At 43.0% G+C, this 20,720-nt stretch overlaps 1 protein-coding gene across 2 annotated transcripts in view; it reads right to left on the bottom strand.

Annotated features, from left to right (window-relative positions):
- The window catches only part of MAML3 (mastermind like transcriptional coactivator 3), a 347,337-nt gene that overhangs the window by 256,877 nt on the left and 69,740 nt on the right, over positions 1-20,720 (bottom strand). The window lies entirely within an intron of this gene.

The following is a 20,720-nucleotide window of genomic DNA, read 5'->3' as shown; positions in this document are numbered from 1 at the left end:
AGGCTGTGCCCTTCTGTTTTGAGCTAAAGGACTTTTGTTCTGTAAGGGAAAACAAAGGTTTTGATTCAGCTAAAACAAATACATATTTTTTAGAAAGAAAAAAAATAATTAATTCCCTCCAGCATCCATTCTGCTGATACAAACAAAACTTACCAACGAAAAGGTTTTTGCTTATAAACAAGACTAGATGCTTGCAGCTTCCAACTCAAACAAAGAAAAGCAGAAAGTAATCCTGAGAACTCAAGAGACAATCTAAGGGACAACAAATACATCTTGGAAACTGCTTCTATTTCTCTCCTATACTCCAACTACATATCTTCAGTTCTTCCTGCACAGCAACTGAGAAACACTTCCAGCAACAGGATGCTACACTAAACCAACAACAAAAGCATGCTTCCTTTCTCCCTTTTGGGGTGATTCTTTTGAAAAGACAGCGCAGTATGTGCCCATATAACGTTGGTAACATGAGACTTCCATCCATGTTCTGAACAAGCTACCCTTTCCCTGGTCTCCAGCTTTTTGATGCCACCTAATTTCAACACAACTGTTTAGATACTCCTCTAAAGGAAAAGGGTTAAGTAAAGATTCTCAACGTAAGTAATCTGGGAGTTCCAGGCAGTCAAAGGAATTTTCACAGCTTCTAAGACTGGGGGTTATTTTTATTTTAAATGGAAATTTTAGCAACAGAGTCAGCCTGCCTTTAAAATGTCCAGGCTGTTTCTGTTCTCAGAAATTTAATGTGACCATGGCGCAATCAAGTTCTGCTATTGGACACAGATAGAAAGCAAAGCACTACAATGTGACTTTATTAAGCTAACACATAGTGTAAACAGTATCTCTGAGAGCTTCTCAAAATGAATACTACTATTTAGCACTTATACAATGCATTATGGGCCTAGTCCTCCACCCTGCTACATCTCTTTTACATCAATATGTCTCCATTCACTTCAGTGAAGTCACACTAATATAAAACCCACACGAAGGAGTGGAGAATCAGGCCTATAGACCAAAGCCCTTTACAGGCATTGACTAACTTTCACAACACACCCTTGTGCAGGAAATGCAAGTGGGTACCTCTTAATTTACAGATGGGGAAACTGAGGTAGAGAGCTTAAATAACTTGGCCAAGATCATGCAGCACATCAACAGCAGAGCCAGGATTAGAACCCAGGCATGTTTAACTGACAGCCCTGCATTCATTCCTCTAATTGCTTCAAAAGATCACCACCCAAAAAACCCCCCTAAAATTACCACTACAATGTAATTACAAGCAATTCTGAACCGTTTGGTAACACAGCTACTTCATGTGACATCAGGGGTAACAGAATACAAGCTGAGAAAGCCGAGCTGCTAGTGTCAAGTGGTTAAACCAAAAAAAAACAGACTTCAGTTTCCCTTTTTTAAAAGCCTCAATAGAATAAAGGCTCTTATCTCCCTAGAAAGAGAATTTTCCAAGGCAGAAGAATAATGGCAAAATGCACTATGACTGGCAGAGTGAAATCTAGCCTTATAGTAAAGCAGCATCAGTAGGTGGTTATCAAATCAGATTCACCAGACAGTCCAAGGCCACGCAAAGCTTTATAAATCAGTACAAGGAGTTTACAACTGATACACCATTGAATAAAGAACACGAAAGAGCCTTCACCTGTTCTGTAAGGCAGATTTTTGGCAACAGCCTAGCTGGATCTTTTTTAATTTGCTTCCAAGAATCAAAGAGCTGGAGCACAGAAAATGAAGTAATCCAGTCTAGTAGTCAAAAAAGCATGAATAAAAATCTGTGTCCATTGCTCAGAGAAATTGTCTAACACTGATAATACTCTTTAGATAAAAGGCTGTCTGAGAAACAGTCCAAGCATTGCATGAGAACAACAAATAATCAAGATCCTAGAAATTTGTGACATTCTTTACTATCTGAGAGTTGGTGTGGGCACCCTCATCGAGTCATATGGTATCACTATAAAGACATTACGTGACAGTGACTACATTCAGTAATACATATTCTTTCTTCTAGTTTCAAACAGAGCCAGCTATTTGGCCACCTAAGCCTGGATGTCAACCAGACGTTGCCATCAATGAGAAACTGGATTGAGATCTGATAATAGACATGTAGATCTGTGTATCATCTGCACAGCAATGGAATCCATTATTTTTAAACCTGATATAAACTTCCTTCAGTGGCAGCAGAAAGCCGTAGAGAATGTAAGTCACTGAAAAGAATGGAAACTGAAATGAATTTCAGATGGAGCACAGTAAAAACTGTCAATGGCGATTTATTGGCAAGACAAGTGAAATCTTATAAACAGACAAGTATGATCTATCCCTGCAAGCTCCAAATTCAATTCTAGGGGTTCCAAAAAAGATGCAGCAGTCCACAGCTGCAAGATCAAAAAAGGCAAGAATTGACAAGGAACCTTAAGCCATGTTAGCAACTAGATATATTACCCAGCCCACATCTGAGCTCTACTTTCATTGAAATTCAGACTGAAATTTCTGAAGTAAATTGTAGTGAGGTTTGCAAGCAGCAACCATCTTGTTTGACACTGCCCTAAAAAATTGAATAAAACTGAGTTTCAGTTTAAAACCAATCTTTTTCTAGAGGGAGAGATTATTTCACTCAAGTAACCCAATGAATGTGGCTGTCTGATGCAGAAGGACATATGTACTTTGTTATCCCATCATTTACAACTGAAGTAAACACAGTGACAATACAGAGGCACACACAAAATGCTACACTGGCCAGGGTTGCAGGAGGAAAGATAGGACTACCTAGGCTCTCATCATTAGGAGATTCAACTGAACAGAATGCACATCATAGAAGACAAATGTGGTTAATCCATTTCAGTTATTCAGATGAGAACAGCCCCAAAGAGGACTTCATAGAACATACTTTGTTTCTAGGATTCAAAATATTTTCCTCAGCCTTGAACAAGTGCACCAATCTGTTCATGCCCTGTGCAATTTGCCTAGAAAAATACAGAGATGGTTTTCATGTTAATAACCTGGTTCTTGGAAAAATGGACCCTCCAGACAAGACACTGAGCATTCAGACCAGACATTCTTCATGGCCACACAAGTCTGTGCCTAGTTCTTAATACTTTATTGAAAGCTGGGATAAAGCACCAAGTCTTGGTAAGGCATAGAGGGAATAAGATTGTAATGTGGTTGCTGTGTGTGATAGCTCAACAGCCTTGTATTGATCAAACCTGATTAGTTAGGAGAACCCAGTTGAATCAAGCAGTTGATGTGTTATAAAAGACAGTCTTGGAAGTAATCTGTGTGCAAACAAGTCTTGAAGAAAAGAATGCAGTAATCAAGAAAAAAAACAACACAAAACAGTCAAGTAAGAAGCACAGACCTTGTAAGCCACCTTTTTAAAAAGTATGAAATTTCCCCTCTGTAACAAATGTCTAGGACAGTGTGTAAGTGAATTATTAGTAATGGCCATCTCAATGTGCTAATTGCTTAAGGCCAAGAAACAAATACAGCCCAATACCAAATCTTTTGATAAAAACGTGAGAAACCTGAAAGAAAATTTGAACCAGGAGGGCAACAAATGACCAAAATTAAAAGAGGATTTATGGTGTCACAAGAAACCGTAATGTGTTCAAGAGAATTATTGTGAACTGAATGCCAAATGGACCCATTTAAGGAACAGAGAAGCATAACTGAAGTGCTACCATTGCACCCAGAAAGTAAAGATTTATGAGCGGCCTAGACATCAGGGAGGGCATGCTTTGGCTATTATAAATCACTCTCTCTTCTCCAGCTAAACAGTGTTCTGGATTTCACAGTGATCTGATGCACAAAGGGCCAAATGGAGCTATATCGATTTATACCAGCTGAGGATCTGGCTCAAGATGTTAAATGGAGCTATGCTGACTGACATCCAGCCCTGACTGTGTTTGCAGTTTTCATACTGCCCACAGAATGTCGGGGAGGCTCAGAGCCTGACTGGTTGGGGAGAACATAAACTGTTCACAGCCTGGAGCAACAGGAGCATCCTCTTTCACACTAATTCCAGTCCCCACCTCCACCCATCCCTACGGGCCAAGTTCTGTCCACTGAAGGAAATGAGAGCATGAGCTTCCATGGGGTGAATCTGTTCCCACAATCTTAACACAAATGAATTTCCTTAAAATATGATACACATTAATAAATTAAGCAGTAACCCTAATGAAATGTGATCTCGCTAAGTATCTAACCATCAGAACAGCCTAGAGACACTCCTGCACCCTTAAAGTAGTTCACCTTAATACATAATCTCCTCCAGACCTAACCAGTTCTCAATTATACAGACTTTAGTAACACATTGTTCCATGAACAATCCCATCAGGTAAGTTTTACCAGAAACAGATCCTATTTTTACTAACACAGCTTTTGCTTTGCAAAGCACCTCTCATTAAGTACTCAGATGAGGCTGATGGAGAGGTCACTTCTTTAGACGGGATTCCTCTAGCCATTAGAATCCTTTCACAGGTTCTCAAGTTTTCCACTAGAAGCTGGACTTTTAAGGCAAAGTTCCTAATCCTCCCAAAGAGATGCATTCTGGGTTGAGGGAACAGTATTTTCCACCTAAGGGATTGATTCAAAGCCCAGTGAAGTCAATAGAAGTCTAGACTTCTGGATCTTCAATAGACTTCTATTGACTTCAATGGGCTTTGGGTTGGGCCTTCACTAATGTAGAGGGCAGGACCTGGTTAAAATTTCAGTGACACAATCAAAATTTGTTCTATATAAAGAGCTTTGTGCTTCATAAACAAATCTTTTTATTTGGCCCCTTTCAAGAGCTGAAAGTCCTCTCTGGTGCTGGTTCGCTAGAAAAAGCATCACCTGTAGGTTGCTGATTCAAATCCAGATCAAATCAATAGTAACTGACAGCAATGGGTCAGCATCCTCTACGGAAAGTGGCCTAAGTCCAGGTTGGCCACCACAGTTGTCACTTATTTCTAGTCTGTTTACAGACTCAGCATAGAGTCTCAGCATTGAATGGTCCATGAACTAGGAGTCTCTCAGCCCCTTAAGGTGATCTGTCTAGATCAGGCTGTGGCAGTATGAGAGGCTTAGCCTGCTGCAGCCTACACTGGACCTGTTCTGTGGTGAGTATTGTACAGGATTTCATCCTTCATGGCTGTCAATCTGGTTCCTCTAGAAACCTGATTTTTTTTTTTCCTAACTAAAGAAAAAGCATCCTGGGAAATACACCACTGCCCCAATACCCGGGGATTGAGAATTCTATTCTCTGCTTCCCAAACCCCAAAACGAAGAATCATTGTTACAAAATGGGACTCAGACACCTTCCTCCTGGGAGCACTCGTTAATGTAACAGACTCTTCGGGAGAGGGGTGCTGCACCTGGTGTAAGAGGCACTCACTATATGCAATTTCAGAGAAAATAAGAAAAAGAAAAGAAACAAAAAAAACCCGCTTCCCTGGGTTTAATGTGAGTTTCTGAGAAAACAGCTGTGTTCCTTGCAAATGGCTTAAGCACCTGTAAAATCCTTTTTCACTCACCCAAAGAATTACAGGTTTGATTAGCACAAGGACACCAATATATAGGCCAGATGCCAATGAAGTTACAAAATCAGTTATAACAGGAAGATACATCTGTTACAAAAGGCTGTAATTCAAATGCTGGAAATTGGCCCTATGTTCATAGGTAAGTGTATTCTCCATGTGAAAACTCCACATCAGCAAACTAGAGAGTATCCCTTCAATGCACCCACAAGCAGCCATAGTATGATTAAGGGGAAATGCGACTAACAGCATGACCTTCATTCCAACCAATGGAACTGTTCAAAATGGTTGACAGCTTAGTGAATCTAGTCTGCCTCCAAATAGAACTGGAGTTGGAATTCTTTTGCTGAGAGGACTTTTCGCAACTACACCTCTACCCCAATATAATGCTGTCCTTAGGAGCCAAAAAATCTTACTGCGTTATAGGTGAAACCATGTTATATTGAACTTGCTTTGATCCACTGGAGTGCGCAGGCCTCCCCCCCCTGAGCACTGCTTTACCGCGTTATATCCGAATTCGTGTTATATTGGGTCGTGTTATATCGGGGTAGAGGACCTCCGCAGTTGCAGATACATGTCTGAAGGGGACAATGGAAACATGTTCTGTGGAATTTCAGCCTCTCTCACTCACCGAGTTTCTAGAAGCACTAAGGAAATTACAGACGGCAACCTGCATGCTGGTCCCTAGCTTTTTAGGATTAGTAAAATGAAGCAGAGATGGACTGGATCTTCTGTGCATTTAAATTGTTAACCCTGCTCCATAATTAGCAAATTAGGTACCGCTCCTGGCTCCTGACAAGTTGCCAAGAAACCCTCAGATGAACAAAGGTGGAGCATCCTTGCTCTGATTTTTTTTGGCAACCAACATACAGTACATAAGCATTACCCAGTGAAACGAAACTACACCATACTCTCAGCCTCCTTCCATTTTGACTGTGGCAAAGACTAGTCACTTTTCCTGCTCTACATAAGCTTGATCAATCATCACATTACCAAAAATAGCATAACAGTTGCATACTATAATTAAAGTGGGGTTTTTAATTAATAAAAAAGCACAGCTGTTTGTTACTACTGGAACAAAGTCAGTCATTTGAAGGATTGGTAGCTCAAAGTTTATTACTCACTTTAGTGGAAGTAAATGCTTGACAACACATCATATGTTACTCTGCTCTACCAAAAGGTTAAAAACTTCCTTCCCCTGATACAGAGAGATCCAGTTGTACAGTAGATATAGACAGGAGACTTATTACTGGAACATTCTGAGAGGTCTAAAGTATCTGCACCTTCAGCTGACTCAGGATTGACCCAAACTTTAAAAAAAAAAGGGGGGGGGGGGAGGAATGTATGTGTATGTTACACACAGGTGTTATAAATACTGGCCCAGTATTTAAATTTGAATATACACACCCACATATTCATAAAGAGACTTATTTGTTTCAAGCCATGGCACTAAGAATGCAATCAGAGAAAAGCAGAGTGACTTTGGGAATACAAAAAGTTAACAGCACAAAAAGAAACTACTGTCTGAAATTCCACTAGCAACCATTGACTATGAAATCTGTGAGCCCAACTCCCTGCCTGGTGGTTTCTTTCTGTCCAGCACAATCCTATAACAGAGATCTCTTATCTACCCATCCTTGGCCTCAGTCTCACTTCAAGAATTTAGCTGCATTCAGGCCCATAGAATCTGGGAATGGAAAATCCAGGACTCCTTTGCCTTTGTTATGTGAAAAGAAGTGTTAAAATATAAAACACAAAATGGGGACAATGCGCACAGCACAGGGCTTGAATACAAGTGTGCTCCAAAGTGACTTACTCAGAGAAAATGTTCCTATTCTGTACTATCGTCACACTGAGAGCTTGTCTCCAGAATTAAGAATACTTTTGCACTATACAATCCTGGCTCTTTAATACAACATACAATGTCCTGGCCTCCATTGCTGTTTCATCTCTTTCTCAGTGGCAGAACTTTGCTCTCATTACATAGTTCAGACAAGGGAGAGAATTTATTACTGGAAAAGTCAGTCACTTGAAGGATTGGTGACTCAAAGTTTATTAATTTCCACTAGCTGGTGGTCAATTGTAGGTTGTGGTATAATCTGTAAATCATGTGTCTGTTGTGATTATTTTGTATATCAAGTCATATTTCTCCAATGAATTGTCCAAACTGTTGCAGGGTGTCAGTGCTGAGGAGATTCAAGAAAAACACAGTTATTCTCAGCTCATAATAACTGCAAGAAAGTAAAGTTGCATCTGTTTCCTCAAAAACAAGGAAATGGGACACAAGAAACAATGAAAGATCTAGGCCTGACTCTCAATTTGATATATACATCATGGGTGAAATCATTATCCATGGTTGTCAATAGGAACTTGGCCATCAACTTCAATAGAGCCAGAATTTCAGCCTCCCATGCATGCACTGATGGCTGTAGTCTTATCCAAGGAATTAAACCAGGTTAGTGGAACTAGTTTTAACGTAGCTTTAAAACAGTTCTGGCTAAGACTGTGTTTAAAACTATGTTAACAAACAAATTCATGGTGCATTTCAATCCCCAGCATATGCATGGCCTTTGCTAAGACAACTTGTGCTCAGGTGAATTGTGCAAACAAAACAAACTGCCTTCCTGTTAAGAAATTTTCCTGACCTCCTAGTTATGCTAACTGGTCAGCAAGTGACTGATTTGTAACATCACAGCTGCTTTTGACACCTTCAGAGCATAATCAAATGATTAGGACATGGCTCATCCAAATAAGCTAGGAATGAAAGATGTTTTTCAATGGCCAGAAAGATAGATAAAATTTTTCTCATATAGATTCTGCCACCCGTTGTCTTCCCAGGGTAGGGAAGAGTATGTTTTGTGTGTTTGCGTGGGTATGTGTAGAGTTGGGCAGAGGCTGTGTTGGGAGAATGTGGTTAAAATGTGTTTCACCCTTTCCATTCTCTTTCGTGACTTCCTTATCAAATTTTGCTCACTGGATTGATTGACTGGGTCTCATTGCCACCATTGCTAACTCAACATGGAATCCCAAGCATAAGATTGTGATCTTGCAGGTCCTCCCATGTCAATAAGACGTGCAAAAAAACCAACAACAAAAATTAACCCCTTTCTTAGCTGACAGAGAAATGTGCACTGCATGATCAAAGGAATGCTACTAGATAAAAAGAAGCAGATAATTAACCAATTTGTATCCCCACTTACATCTCTGCCAGCTCCAATGAATTGAGCTAAGGGAAGAATGTGGCCTCATGTTGTGTGCACTCGATAATCTGTGACACTCATGTCAGATTTTTTATTATATCTGAGGGGCCCAAGAGGGAAAAATATTGAGCCAAATTGTGGGCACCATTAAACTCAGTCAGCTCCAGTGAAGTCAACAGAGTTGCAAGGCTGTAATTGAGATCAGAATTTTGCCCAGTATATTTGAATTGGTTTAAAGCTTAGTTCCTGGTTCACTGTAGATCCCTGCAAAGGGGAAACAAAAATAATTTTGGGCCTTAATATTCTAAAATACTCTATTAAAAACGTGGGTTTTTTTCCATCGTAGTGTGGTTGCAATCATAAGAGTGACTACATAGCACCTTCTTGTTCAACATATCTCCTCCGTGGGCATCTGACAAAACAGAGCTAATCATTTTCATGACAAAAATCAAGATTTTACTCCTGCTAGCACTGCCAAGCAATGGAGCAGCAAGCTGGATTTTCTTCTGCTTGATGCATTATCAACAAAATTGTTGATTAAATTTTGTTATTGCAAAGCATTTATTAGCAAGTGAGATGTAAGAGACAGTGAGAAGTCAGCCTTGTGTAATTCCTGCTCTGCTACTCACTTGCTGGGTGACCTAGGACAAATCACTTCAGTATCTTTGCTTTTTTGCTTCTTCTCTCTCTCCTATTCCATTGCTTCTGTTAACTCATGCCTTCCTGTCTTCTTCTTCTCACCCCATCCTGAACTCATAATACATTTCAATAAAAATAATCAAAAGCAACATGGAAATAAGACACTTGCCAATCAACACGGAGCACTTTGCTTATATGTTTCTTTCACTTAGTCTGTCTTGTCTACTTAGGCCCCAGTTAAACAAAGCATCCCTATTCAGGATAGCACTTAAGCACATACTTAAAATTAAGCATGTGCTAAAATGCTGACCTGAATAGAGAAGGCCTTAAGTACTTTACTGCATCAGGGCCTTTGATTATAAGCTCTACAAGATAGACACCATATTTTCCTTTATGTTTGTACAGAGTTTAGCAAAATGGTCCCTGATTCTGACTTAAGGAGATTCTGAAGGTCAAATTAGGCCTCTAGCAGTACCTGTGTGTCTGACTAGAATAGGGGTTCTCACACTGGGGATCGGGACCCCTCAGGGGCACAGGCGCCAACTTTTTTCGGCGCCGGAGGGGCTAGCGCCCCCCCCCCCCAACTCCACCCCTGCCCCAAAGTCCCCACCCCAACTCCGCCCCTCCCTGTTCCTATGGGATCCTTCCCCAAGGTCCCGCGCTGAAATGCTGCCCCCCACAGAGGCGGCGGAAGGTCCCGCCACTGAAATACCATCATGGTCGTCACCCGCACAACCCTAGGTCGCCTAACGGGTGAGGATTAATTGCTTGTAAAGTGCTTTAAGACAGGAAGCTCTCTATATGCTAAGTATTTCAACTATCAGGTGTTATAGTAATACACATAATAAATATACATAGACTCCTCCCAGACACACACAACTGTTTTCTCTTTTTAGCACCCACACTCAGTCTCACACTGCAGGACAGGTTCGTCTTGATGAAGAAGGCTCAGCTCAGTTCCCACTGATGCCTATCAATGCCACTTCCGCATTAGCTAGAGGAGTCTCTGCAAAGCAACCAAGATAATCTCTTCCCCTCGCAGGGCTGTTCATACCGTGGCCTCCGCAGCTCTCCTAGGCCTGATGCCCTAAACAGGAATGTGCTTGAGTCTGAATTTAATATATTTGAATTAGAAATTGCATTTTCACTCCCTTTCCTTTCAATCTTTTAATTAAATCTTTGGTAAAACAAAAAGTGTTTTTACAGTGAGTCTCAGTTTTCAGGGCAGAGAGTGCAGCACATTCTGATCAGCTCTCCTCCCTCATAACTGGAGTGAGTTGAAATTCATGAATGTTGCAAGGACACAAACAGTGTGTACGTATTGTACAGTCCTAAGCACATGCAGGACTCTGATCACAGCTGCATATTGTGTCATTTTAATGATACACAACCCTGGTAGCTTTTTCAAAGCTTTATGTAGGAGGCATAATTATGTAATAAAATTTCTGTTTCTGCAGCATTCTCCCTACACCAAACAAGAAATGTGGGCTTTATTATGCTTCCTAGCTAGTAGACACTGAATTACCAGCATATTAACCCACTTTGCACTAAACCCGCAATTTGATTTCTGACTCCAGCAGCAAGAGAAACAAACACTGATCATTTCTGTTCTTTTACTTGTGAGTTGATTCCTGCCCTTTGAGATCATTTTTATCAGCTCATAAACCACCTGCTTGTTAAGGATCTGATCTGCTTCCTGGGGAAACTCTTAGTCATCGTGGCTGACTTGTTTCCAGGACTGGTATGCCACAGCCTCAGGACAGAACTGCTTGACCCTATTTTACTCCTTGATTGCATCAAGAAGGATGGCACACATCCTGTGAAAGGACATAGGTACAGAGAGTACCACATTATGCTGCTCAATTATGCGTCCACCTTGGAGGCAAAGCCTTAGGTGTGATTGATAGTAAAGGGGTAACTTCCTCTGACATTTCATTTTCATTCTTTGAAAGGCAAGGACCAGAGGCTCACATCAAGCCTCTCTTCTTGATGGCCCTGATTGCTATGTGTTCTTTGTTTCTAATATCCAGTCATTTTTTTCCCTCTTAAAGATGCAAATCCAGCTCCCATTATTCACATAAGTAATGGCTGTGGTAGAACTTGCCACATAAATGAGGGGAGCAGAATTTGACCTAAAATATCTCCTAAAGGAATGTAGGCCAGTGACACAAAGCAACATATGGTTCTTTTTAATTACAAGGGACCAACGCCTGGAATCAGCACATGTAATGAGCACTGGACGCAGACACGTAGCCAGAATATTAAACGCTTCCCTCATGGCTGGCTCCAACAACATACGACCTGGTACCTTCCCAGAGTTAGGAAAGTGCCCCGTTAGCTCAAGTGTTAATGGCCTGAGTTTTTTGCTGAAGGTCTCAGGTGCAGTTACTGCTGATTTGGTGTCTCTGTGTGCAAGCGGCCATAGTTCATTACAGAACAGTAGCTCATTTGGGACCTGAACTCCTGTGGCTCTCAGATGCTCTGGAACAGGGGGAGTATATCTACTACATCGAGTGGCCTACTGTGTGTGATCATGTCTCCCTCTAGTGGCTGGCCCCTGTGACAGTTTGTTGCTTTCTGACAGTTAAAGTTCTCCATGTAGCTCAACTGGTAGGGGTCTTCATAGGGAGTGTGAGGGTGGGATAAGTCCTCTCCCTCAGACCATGAGCAGCAGTGAAGCTACACCACAGCTGCTAGTGCTCTCTCAGGGCTGTATTAACTCCCTGCAGCCTGTACTCCTCCCCAGCTATGAAAATAAATGTCCAGGCATAATCCACATATTTTCACATCCACTGCCCCCAACATTCTCTGCATACTGAAGCACAGAGAAGACACCAAGGAGCAGGGGTGTCCCCCAATCCTATCCCCCCCCCTTCTTTACCATGTGATTCTGGTGGGTCATAGCTTTCTGTGGTTGTGAGAAGGGGGCAGGATTTGATTTAAAAAAAAAAAAAAAAACCCAAACTATAAACTAGGCTAATTTTTACAAATAAAGAGGATGGGAATATTTATTTTAAAAAATTTAAAAGGGACATGTTGGTATGGAAATATGCATTTATATTCATCTTCCTAGGTTATGGGACCAACCCCATTTTGCGGGCCATACTAAAGTAAGGTCATTTCTGATCTCCACTCCACACTTACTGCCTACAGAAAACTTCCATTTGCCATCAGGGAGAACTCAGCGCTGAGACCAAAAGCAGAATAGGCCCTAGAGAGTCACAGACCACAGAGCATAACAGTGTGACTATATACATACAATTTTAGGTGACTGGAATTCATAGGTTAAAGAGGACAGGATTATCCTCACCTCTAGTAGCACTTGCATATTCTTCTGATTGATCCTTATTTCAGAGTAGAATCTGAATGAACATTTCCTATTACCTCCCTGTGGTTGAGTTTGAGGATTTAGAGTAGCCTCTCTCTGGGATGTATGCAGATATGCTCTTGGGGCCTTATTCACACCAAGCTGTCTTCCAATACAGCAACACATGTATGAAGTTTTCATCTATATTACACAGTGAAGTGAGCAAGGCCTGCTGAGTCACTATATTAATTTATCCACAGATGCAAAAATTCACAGGGCACTAGTGGATACTTTGTCAGAACAAGTGAGCAAGCACATACTGCAGGTATAACCATATCCACAAAGTATCCCCACTTCTTTCTCATCTTCATATTGATGACAAAACAAAAAACAATTAGGAGCTTGGGTCAGAAAAAAAGCTACTAATTTGGTCAGCCTTTTTGTCTTCACCAGCCCTCTGCCATGGGGCTGATGAGGAAGAAGGTCCTGTGGGCTAGTGATGTTCCAGACCAGCTATACAGCTTAGCTAGTGGACTAGTCACCTGTCTACACTGTAAATGCACAACAGCTCCCATCAGCAACTTCCTCCAGGTTCAGTGAACGAACTTCAACAAAGCATGAAGACTCAATAAAGTTCTGTTTATTTTGTTTTGCTGAATAATCTGGTCCATTTTAGTGTTGGAACTGTAGCACTCTTGAAACAAGTGATACAATCTACCCCCTCCTCTGTTCCCCCCTCCCCCCGCCATTTGCTTTGCTTGTCTAAAAGCTTTTAATTTAGGAGGGAGGGTGGGGGTGAGGAGGAGGTAGAGTGTTGAAGTAAAAATCAGAGACCCAAGTTCTGCTCTCTCCCATTTTTTGTCCCCCCCTGCAAATAAACTCAAGGTTCACACATTTAATAGAACAGATTCCTTTTTCGAGAGGTGAGGGTGCAAAGGGAGGTAGTGTGTGAGGGAGGGACATACAGAATAAGGAAAGATGATCTGACCTTTGTTCACTGATCGAAGTAAAATTAAAAAGCTCAAGAAGGTTTCTCTCCTGTAAAGTTTCAGGCAGCCACAGGAATGTATCTCTAGGAAAAAGCTGGCTGAGTAAACTGGATAGAACAAGTTCAGGGCAGTGTTGCAGCATGCTCTGACGCCATTCGTTGAGGGGGAGAAGGAGGGAGAGAGCTCCAGCTACACATTCAAATAGCAGCTGCAGGGCCACCACTTGCTTCTACATTGAACAGCAGCAAGTCACAGTGTGAATTTTAGAGGAGTGGATGAGAGAAGAAATGGGGAGGGGGAGGGAGGGACTAAGGATAGTAGAATTACAAACAATGTTTTCTTTCCTCAGCAGATGTGTCTAGAGGTGTTGCATTCCTGCTCCCAGGGAACAGTGTTTGTTGCTAAAAGAGGCCATAAAGAAGATAGGGTAGAGCTGGAATCACACTAAGATACAAAGCTGTGCCTGTCACAATAACTGGGACTGGTGACGGGACAGCCATGTTTTCACTTTATAATGATGGTTTCATGAATTTAGTGTTACCAGAAGATCAGTGTGTGGGTGTGTTCATTAACCTTTTGTTGGAATTAAGTCAGTTTAATCATTTAAAGCAAATAGTTGCTTTTTTGTATGCTGCACTGTAAGGTAACAGAAACCTCAGTTAGGCCTGGTTATTGAAGTATGGGTGTTTTTCATTTTTTCAGGAGCAGAGAAAAAAGTGATTTTCTTTATTCAAATTCTCTCTTAAAGAAAAGATTTCAGATTCCACTGACTCAAACAGAAGCGACACCTATTTAAACAAGGACACAATTTGGCCCAATCAGTGCAAATACACACACACACACACACACACACACACACTTACTTCTGTGTATCCTGTCCTGGGTTGTGAAATACTGTGGAACCTGCCTACGCTGACTTTTTATAGAGTGACACTTTTTGTAAAGAAGTAGAATTAAAGTCTTGAATTGTTTGGTACAACTTCAGAGTATCAACTGCAATTCCAAGGATAGTGAGCCTCCTACTAACAACCCTGAAATCCTAATGCTAGCAAAAACCTAGGGCCTAATTCCCCATTGCCCTCCACATTCTGGTTTGATAGCATTTTAACCTCACTTTCTCTGGTGTAAGGGAGCAGGGCAACAGTACACCAGGACCCTACTGAGTACAGTAGGAAGTTTTCCTAATTGCAGATTCCAACAATGGGCCCACATCTAGTTGTACTGTGGAAATAATTTTCACTTTCAGAGGGTTCTGCTGTATATCTTCCCTACCTAATTTTTTAAATATTATGGTGAAAAACCTCTCTGTTGATTTAAATACACTAAACATTTCTGCAGGGGAGTGGCTATGTACATATAACTTATTTAACTAGGTAATAATATTGCCCCATCACTGTGGTAGTTGAGCACCTCATGAACATTAAGGAATAGAAGATTCAGAATAAATGACTGGGTTTTGCTTTTCTGACTCAGAGAAAAAGTCTCCACAAGAAAAGTTGGCCCAGAAGTTCATTAGATAAATGGAGAAAGTTTCTTAAAGACAATGGGTTACATTCTGGTCTCCACTACCCTAATGCAAATCCAATGTAACTTTACTGAAGCCACTGGAGTTACTCTAGATTTACAGATTTACTCCAGCGTAACAGAGCAGAATTTGACCTGGAATTTTAAAAACTTTCTTAATTATTATCTTGCTTGCTGGGCTAGTTGTACATCAGCTGACATCACTATTCCCTTTCCCGCCACCCAAAGCTGAGCTTGGATACCTGTAAAGAATGCCTTTTGACACCTATACACACACACACACACACACACACACACACACACACACACACACACACAGCCAATGAGCAATATTTTATGACCTAATACTCCTCCAAACACCAATACCACTGACTTCTATGGATTTACTCCAGATTTACACTGGTATAAGTGAGAGAATCATGCTGCAGCTCCATGATTAAACCGAATGCACTAGATCCTGCTTTTAATCACACTAGCGTAACATCATCAAAGTCACTGGAGTTAGTCTGGGTTTACACTGCTGTAAAATGATATAAAACTTTGTCCAGATGCTTAATACCTATTTAAGATAGGTAAGCCTTTCCTCATTTTCCAAATCAGAAAGCGGAGGCATAAAATTTAAATTATGTACCCAAGGCTACACAGTAACTCAGTGGTAAAGTAAATAGAGACCCAGGAATCATGACTTTCAGGGTATGGCTACACTTGCAGACGTACAGCACTGTGAGTTAAACCTGCCTTCGTACAGCTGAATAAGGAAAGTGCTGCAATCTGTTCACACTAACAGCTGCCAGCACACTGTTGTGGCCACATTTGCGGCACTTGCAGCGGCATTGGGAGCGGTGCATTATGGGCAGCTATCCCACAGAGCACCTCTTCCCATTCTGGCGCCGTGCGTTGTGGGAAGGGGCCGGGGCATTCTGGGTCCTGTCCCAATGCCCCGTGATGCATCGCTTCGCATCCCAGCAATCCCTGTGTTTCCGTCCACATTTGACGCCATCTTTCAACAGTTTCTGTGCAGCGCGATCTGTGTTCCGTTTTGATCTCTGGGAAATGGAGCCCGAACTGCTGAGGCGTATGCTGACGAGTCTCGCCAGCACGTCACATTTGGCAGTCGAGCTATTCCTTAAGATCCAAAGTGACAGTGAGGATTCCGATGATGATAGCAAGTCACGCAACGCATACGACACGAAATTGCTTGCGGCATTCACAGACATGCTCAGCACTGTGGAACGCCGCTTTTGGGCTCAGGAAACAAGCACTGAGTGGTGGGATCACATCGTCATGGAAGCTGGGATGACGAGCAGTGGCTGCAGAACTTTTGGATGAGAAAAGCCACTTTCATGGGACTGTGAGAGGAGCTCGCCCTCACCCTGCGGCGCAAGGACACGAGATTGAGAACTGCCCTGCCAGTGGAGAAGCGGGTGGCTATTAAAATCTGGAAACTCCAGACAGCTACTGATCGGTCGTGAACCAGTTTGGATGGGAAAGTCAACCTTTGGAATCGTGTTGATGCAAGTTTGCAGGGCCATTAATCGCATCCAGCTCAGAAGAACCGTGACTCTGGGCAGCGTGTGTGACATTGTGGCTGGCTTTGCACAAATGGGTTTCCCTAACTGTGGAGGGACGATAGATGGGACGCATATTCCTATTCTGGCACCACCCCACCTAGCATCCGAGTATGTTAATCGGAAGGGGTATTTCTCTATGGTTCTCCAGACGCTCATGGATCACCGTGGGCATTTCATTGAAATTATCGCAGGCTGGCCTGGAAAGGTGCATGATGCACGCATCTTTCGGAACACTGGCCTGTTCAGGAAGCTGCAGGCCGGGACTTTTTTCCCAGAGCAGAAGATCACAGGAGGGGAGGTCGAAATGCCCATTGTGATCCTTGGAGACCCCGCTTACCCATTAATGCCGTGGCTCATGAAACCCTACACAGGGAACCTTGACAGCAGCAAGGAACGGTTCAACTACAGGCTGAGCCGGTGCCAAATGACTGTGGAGTGTGCTTTTGGCCGTTTAAAGGGCCGCTGGTGATCTCTGTATGGGAAGCCGGACTTGGCCAAAAACAGCATCCCTGCGGGTATATCCGCGTGCTGTACCCTCCATAATATTTGTGAAGGGAAGGGTGAAAGATTCAGTCAGGCATGGACCTCCGATGTGCAACACCTGGAGGCTGAATTGGCACAGCCAGGGAGCAGGGCTATTAGAGGGGCCCAGTACGGAGCTGCAAGGATTAGGGATGCCTTGAGGGAGCAATCTGAGGCTGAAAACCAGCAGTAATGTCTGGTGCCCTGCATGGGAGTGAAGTGCAGTGGTTACAATGTTAGTAGGAATCTGTGTTTGCAAGCTGATTTGCAATGTCTGTTTCTTTCCTGGGCTAAGGCATCTTTTACTTTATGCAATAATAAAGAATGTTTTCAAAGCCAAAAAATCCATTTTATTGAAAAGAAAATTAACTGTTTGGGAATCAGAAAGGGCAAGGGGGTGGGGTGGGGAACGGTACAATCACAGATTTGCGTATGTCCTGTCTGGAGTGCTGTGCAATGAGTGCTGCACTTGAGGATGGCTATACTGCATGGTGATGGGGGTTGAGTGCCCAGGGTAAGGCTCGTAGTTCTCAGTGCTGGTTGGTGAAGATACAGGTGTTGGAGGCAGCTGGAGGCGGTAAAAACCCAGATATTGGGGAAAGTGGGTTGGAGGTGACATGGGAGCACAAGGGAAAGAGTTTTGGGACAAGGGCTGCACGGGGGGGACGGGCGCAGTAGTGCTCTGCCTGCATGGCTATGAGCGCCTGGATCGAGTCCGCTTGGCGCTCCAGGATGCTTATCAGCCGATCCGTGCTTTGCTTCTGGTGCGCTGCGTTTTCCTTGCAGAGCCTGCTTTCGGTCTCCCTCCACTCCTGTGCTTTTTGATTCTCTGTAAGAGACTGATGCATCACTTCGTGCAGCATGTCTTCTTTGCTTTTTCGTGGTCTCTTCCGGAGTTTTTGCAGTCTTTCAGCCGGTGATAACACGGACTGCTGAGATTTCAAGGTTGCAGCTGTAAAGGCAAAATGCAACACTTAACAGAGGCAGCATTGTTTATACCAGACAGAGTAATGATTCCCCCGCACTTAAGGAGGGCACACACAGTCTACACAATAGCATAATTTTCCCATCCCAAAGAGAGCGCACATAACCCACGGGAGCCCCAAAATGGTGAGTAAGGGGGACTGATTGTTTCAGGGCTGTACTGTCATCTGGGTTTCTGTGCCTTGGGGAGAGCCAACAGCTGCAGGGGGCACCTACACTGAACACTGTCCCAACATTTTCCACAGGAGTTTATCCTGGAAGATATCTCACTGCTGAGGGTGACCTGGGAAGCAAGGGAGGGTCTTCTACTGCAATGCGGCTTCCGCCCTGGCCCATATGCAGCTTGCCTGTGTGCAGCAACGGTCGTCTCGCGGCACAGTGGCGCAGACGTTAGCCTGACTGGGACAAGGACCACGGTGGCTCTCCCAAGAAACCTGCACAAGCACATTGCCCACGTTCTGGATGAGACTTTCTAAGAGATTACCGCGATGTGATAGACCACATCAATGCGCTATTCCGCATGTAGGCATCCATGCAGCCCTAACCCTCCTCTCCCGAAAAATTTTCTTCCCGAAAATAAAAGCTGCTTACCGGAAACCTGCTCTTCTGTTTGTCCTCCACCAAGTACCGGCCGCTGCGACTGGCTACCTTCCTTCTGGCTCGAGAAGAGCTCCTGGCTGCATGCCTCCAGGGATTCCGGGGTGTCTCCCCTCGCCCCAGCATCCTCACTCCTGCTTTCCTCCCCCTCTCCCTGCACTGAAGTGTCCATGGTGGGGCTCGGAGTGGAGGTGGGGTCACCCCCAAGTATCGCGTCCAGCTCTTTGTAGAATCGGCAGGTCGCAGGGAGAGCACCCGAGTGGCTGTTTGCCTCGCAGGCTTTGCAGTAGGCATTCCGCAGCTCCTTCACATTAATCCTGCACTGCAGTGCATCCCGGTCATGGCCCCTTTCCATCATGGCCCTTGATTTCTGCCTGAAGGTATCGTAATTCCTATGGCTGGAGCGCAGCTGGGACTGGACAGCTTCCTCCCCCCAAACACTGATGAGGTCCAGCAACTCACCATTGCTCCATGCTGGGGCTCGCTTGGCGCATGGAGGCATGGTCACCTGGAAAGATTCACTGATAGCACTCCACACCTGGCTGAGCAAACAGGAAGGGGATTTATAAAATTCCGGGGGAATATAAAGGGTGGGTCTGACGGTTGGTCACCTGAGGCCAGGGCAGTAGAGTTCGAACTGATGAGCAGAGTGGCTAGAACAAGCATTGTGGGATACTGCCGAATACTTCTGGAGGCCAATCTGAGCGCATTGGGCTGCCACACTGGCGCCGCAGCGCAGCAGCAGCAGCACAATACTCTTTATTCCTCTCGGAGAGGTGGAGTACAAGCAGCGCTGTAGCCGCGGAGATACAGTGCTGTACGTGCCTTGCCAGTGTGGACAGGGCGTGAGGTACAGCGCTGTGGGTGGCTTTATTGCGCTGTAACTCGTAAGTGTAGCCAAGGCCTGAGTCTCAAACTCTAGACAACAGAAGTTAGCATCTGAGACCAATGCTACTGGCTCTATTATTTATTTGTATTATAATAGCACCTGGGGTCCTGATCCAAAACTAGGGCTCCTATTGTGTTAAGTACTGTACAAACACAAAACAAAATGACAGCCTACAAAGAGGTTACAATCTAGGTAGAGCAGTCTCTTTCCTGTTTACATGTATTCCATGAAGAAAATGTTTAATCAATCCACTAAATTATTCCTAATTTTTTTATCCTTGCTGACTTGAAAAATAAATCCTATAATCCAAATTCAATTTACAAATTAAGCAAATCTTTAAATTCTGTAGATATTTATTACAGTATCAATTCTCAGCATTTACATTAAATGAGAAAATAATCCAAGTTTTTATTTTACAAATATATTTGTGTGCACATTTCTCTAGCAATGGTTAATACACAGGGAAGAATAAGTGAACCCGTGTAATGAGCACAAATATAATCAGCATAAAGGATGGGAAAGGAAGACAATGAGAGCACATTGGAAAGGCTGTTAACAAGGGTGTGCTATTACAGACAACAAAAAAGATTCCACCTTGCTCCCCTCCCTTCTTTTACTACCACACCTCTCTTTCTCTATGACACGAGTTTAGAAACCCTGGGCCAAATTAATCCAGGATGTAATTCCACAGGGGCCAAAAAGATTATACCTCCTAGCAGGGCAAATTCATCCTTTATTTACTTAATTGGTAATTCTGACTATGAGTGAAGAAACTGGAGACTAAGATATAGAATAGGTAAGAGTTCTGAAAACCATGGGTCAAATCCTTCAGTTCTTAATTAGGCAAATGGGAGATGTGCCTAATTAAAGAGGCACAGTTTAAAAAATAATCACAATTCTGCCTATGAGTTTTTGTTTTCTGATTTTTTTTTAAACTTTCAATTCTTACAATTAACACCTAAGATCACTATAATGGAAAGAGATT

This window comes from Malaclemys terrapin, chromosome 5 (genome assembly GCF_027887155.1).
Source record: "Malaclemys terrapin pileata isolate rMalTer1 chromosome 5, rMalTer1.hap1, whole genome shotgun sequence".
NCBI lineage: Eukaryota > Metazoa > Chordata > Testudines > Emydidae > Malaclemys > Malaclemys terrapin.
Note: the sequence above shows the minus strand (reverse complement) of the source record. Positions and strands in the feature narration are given on the sequence as shown.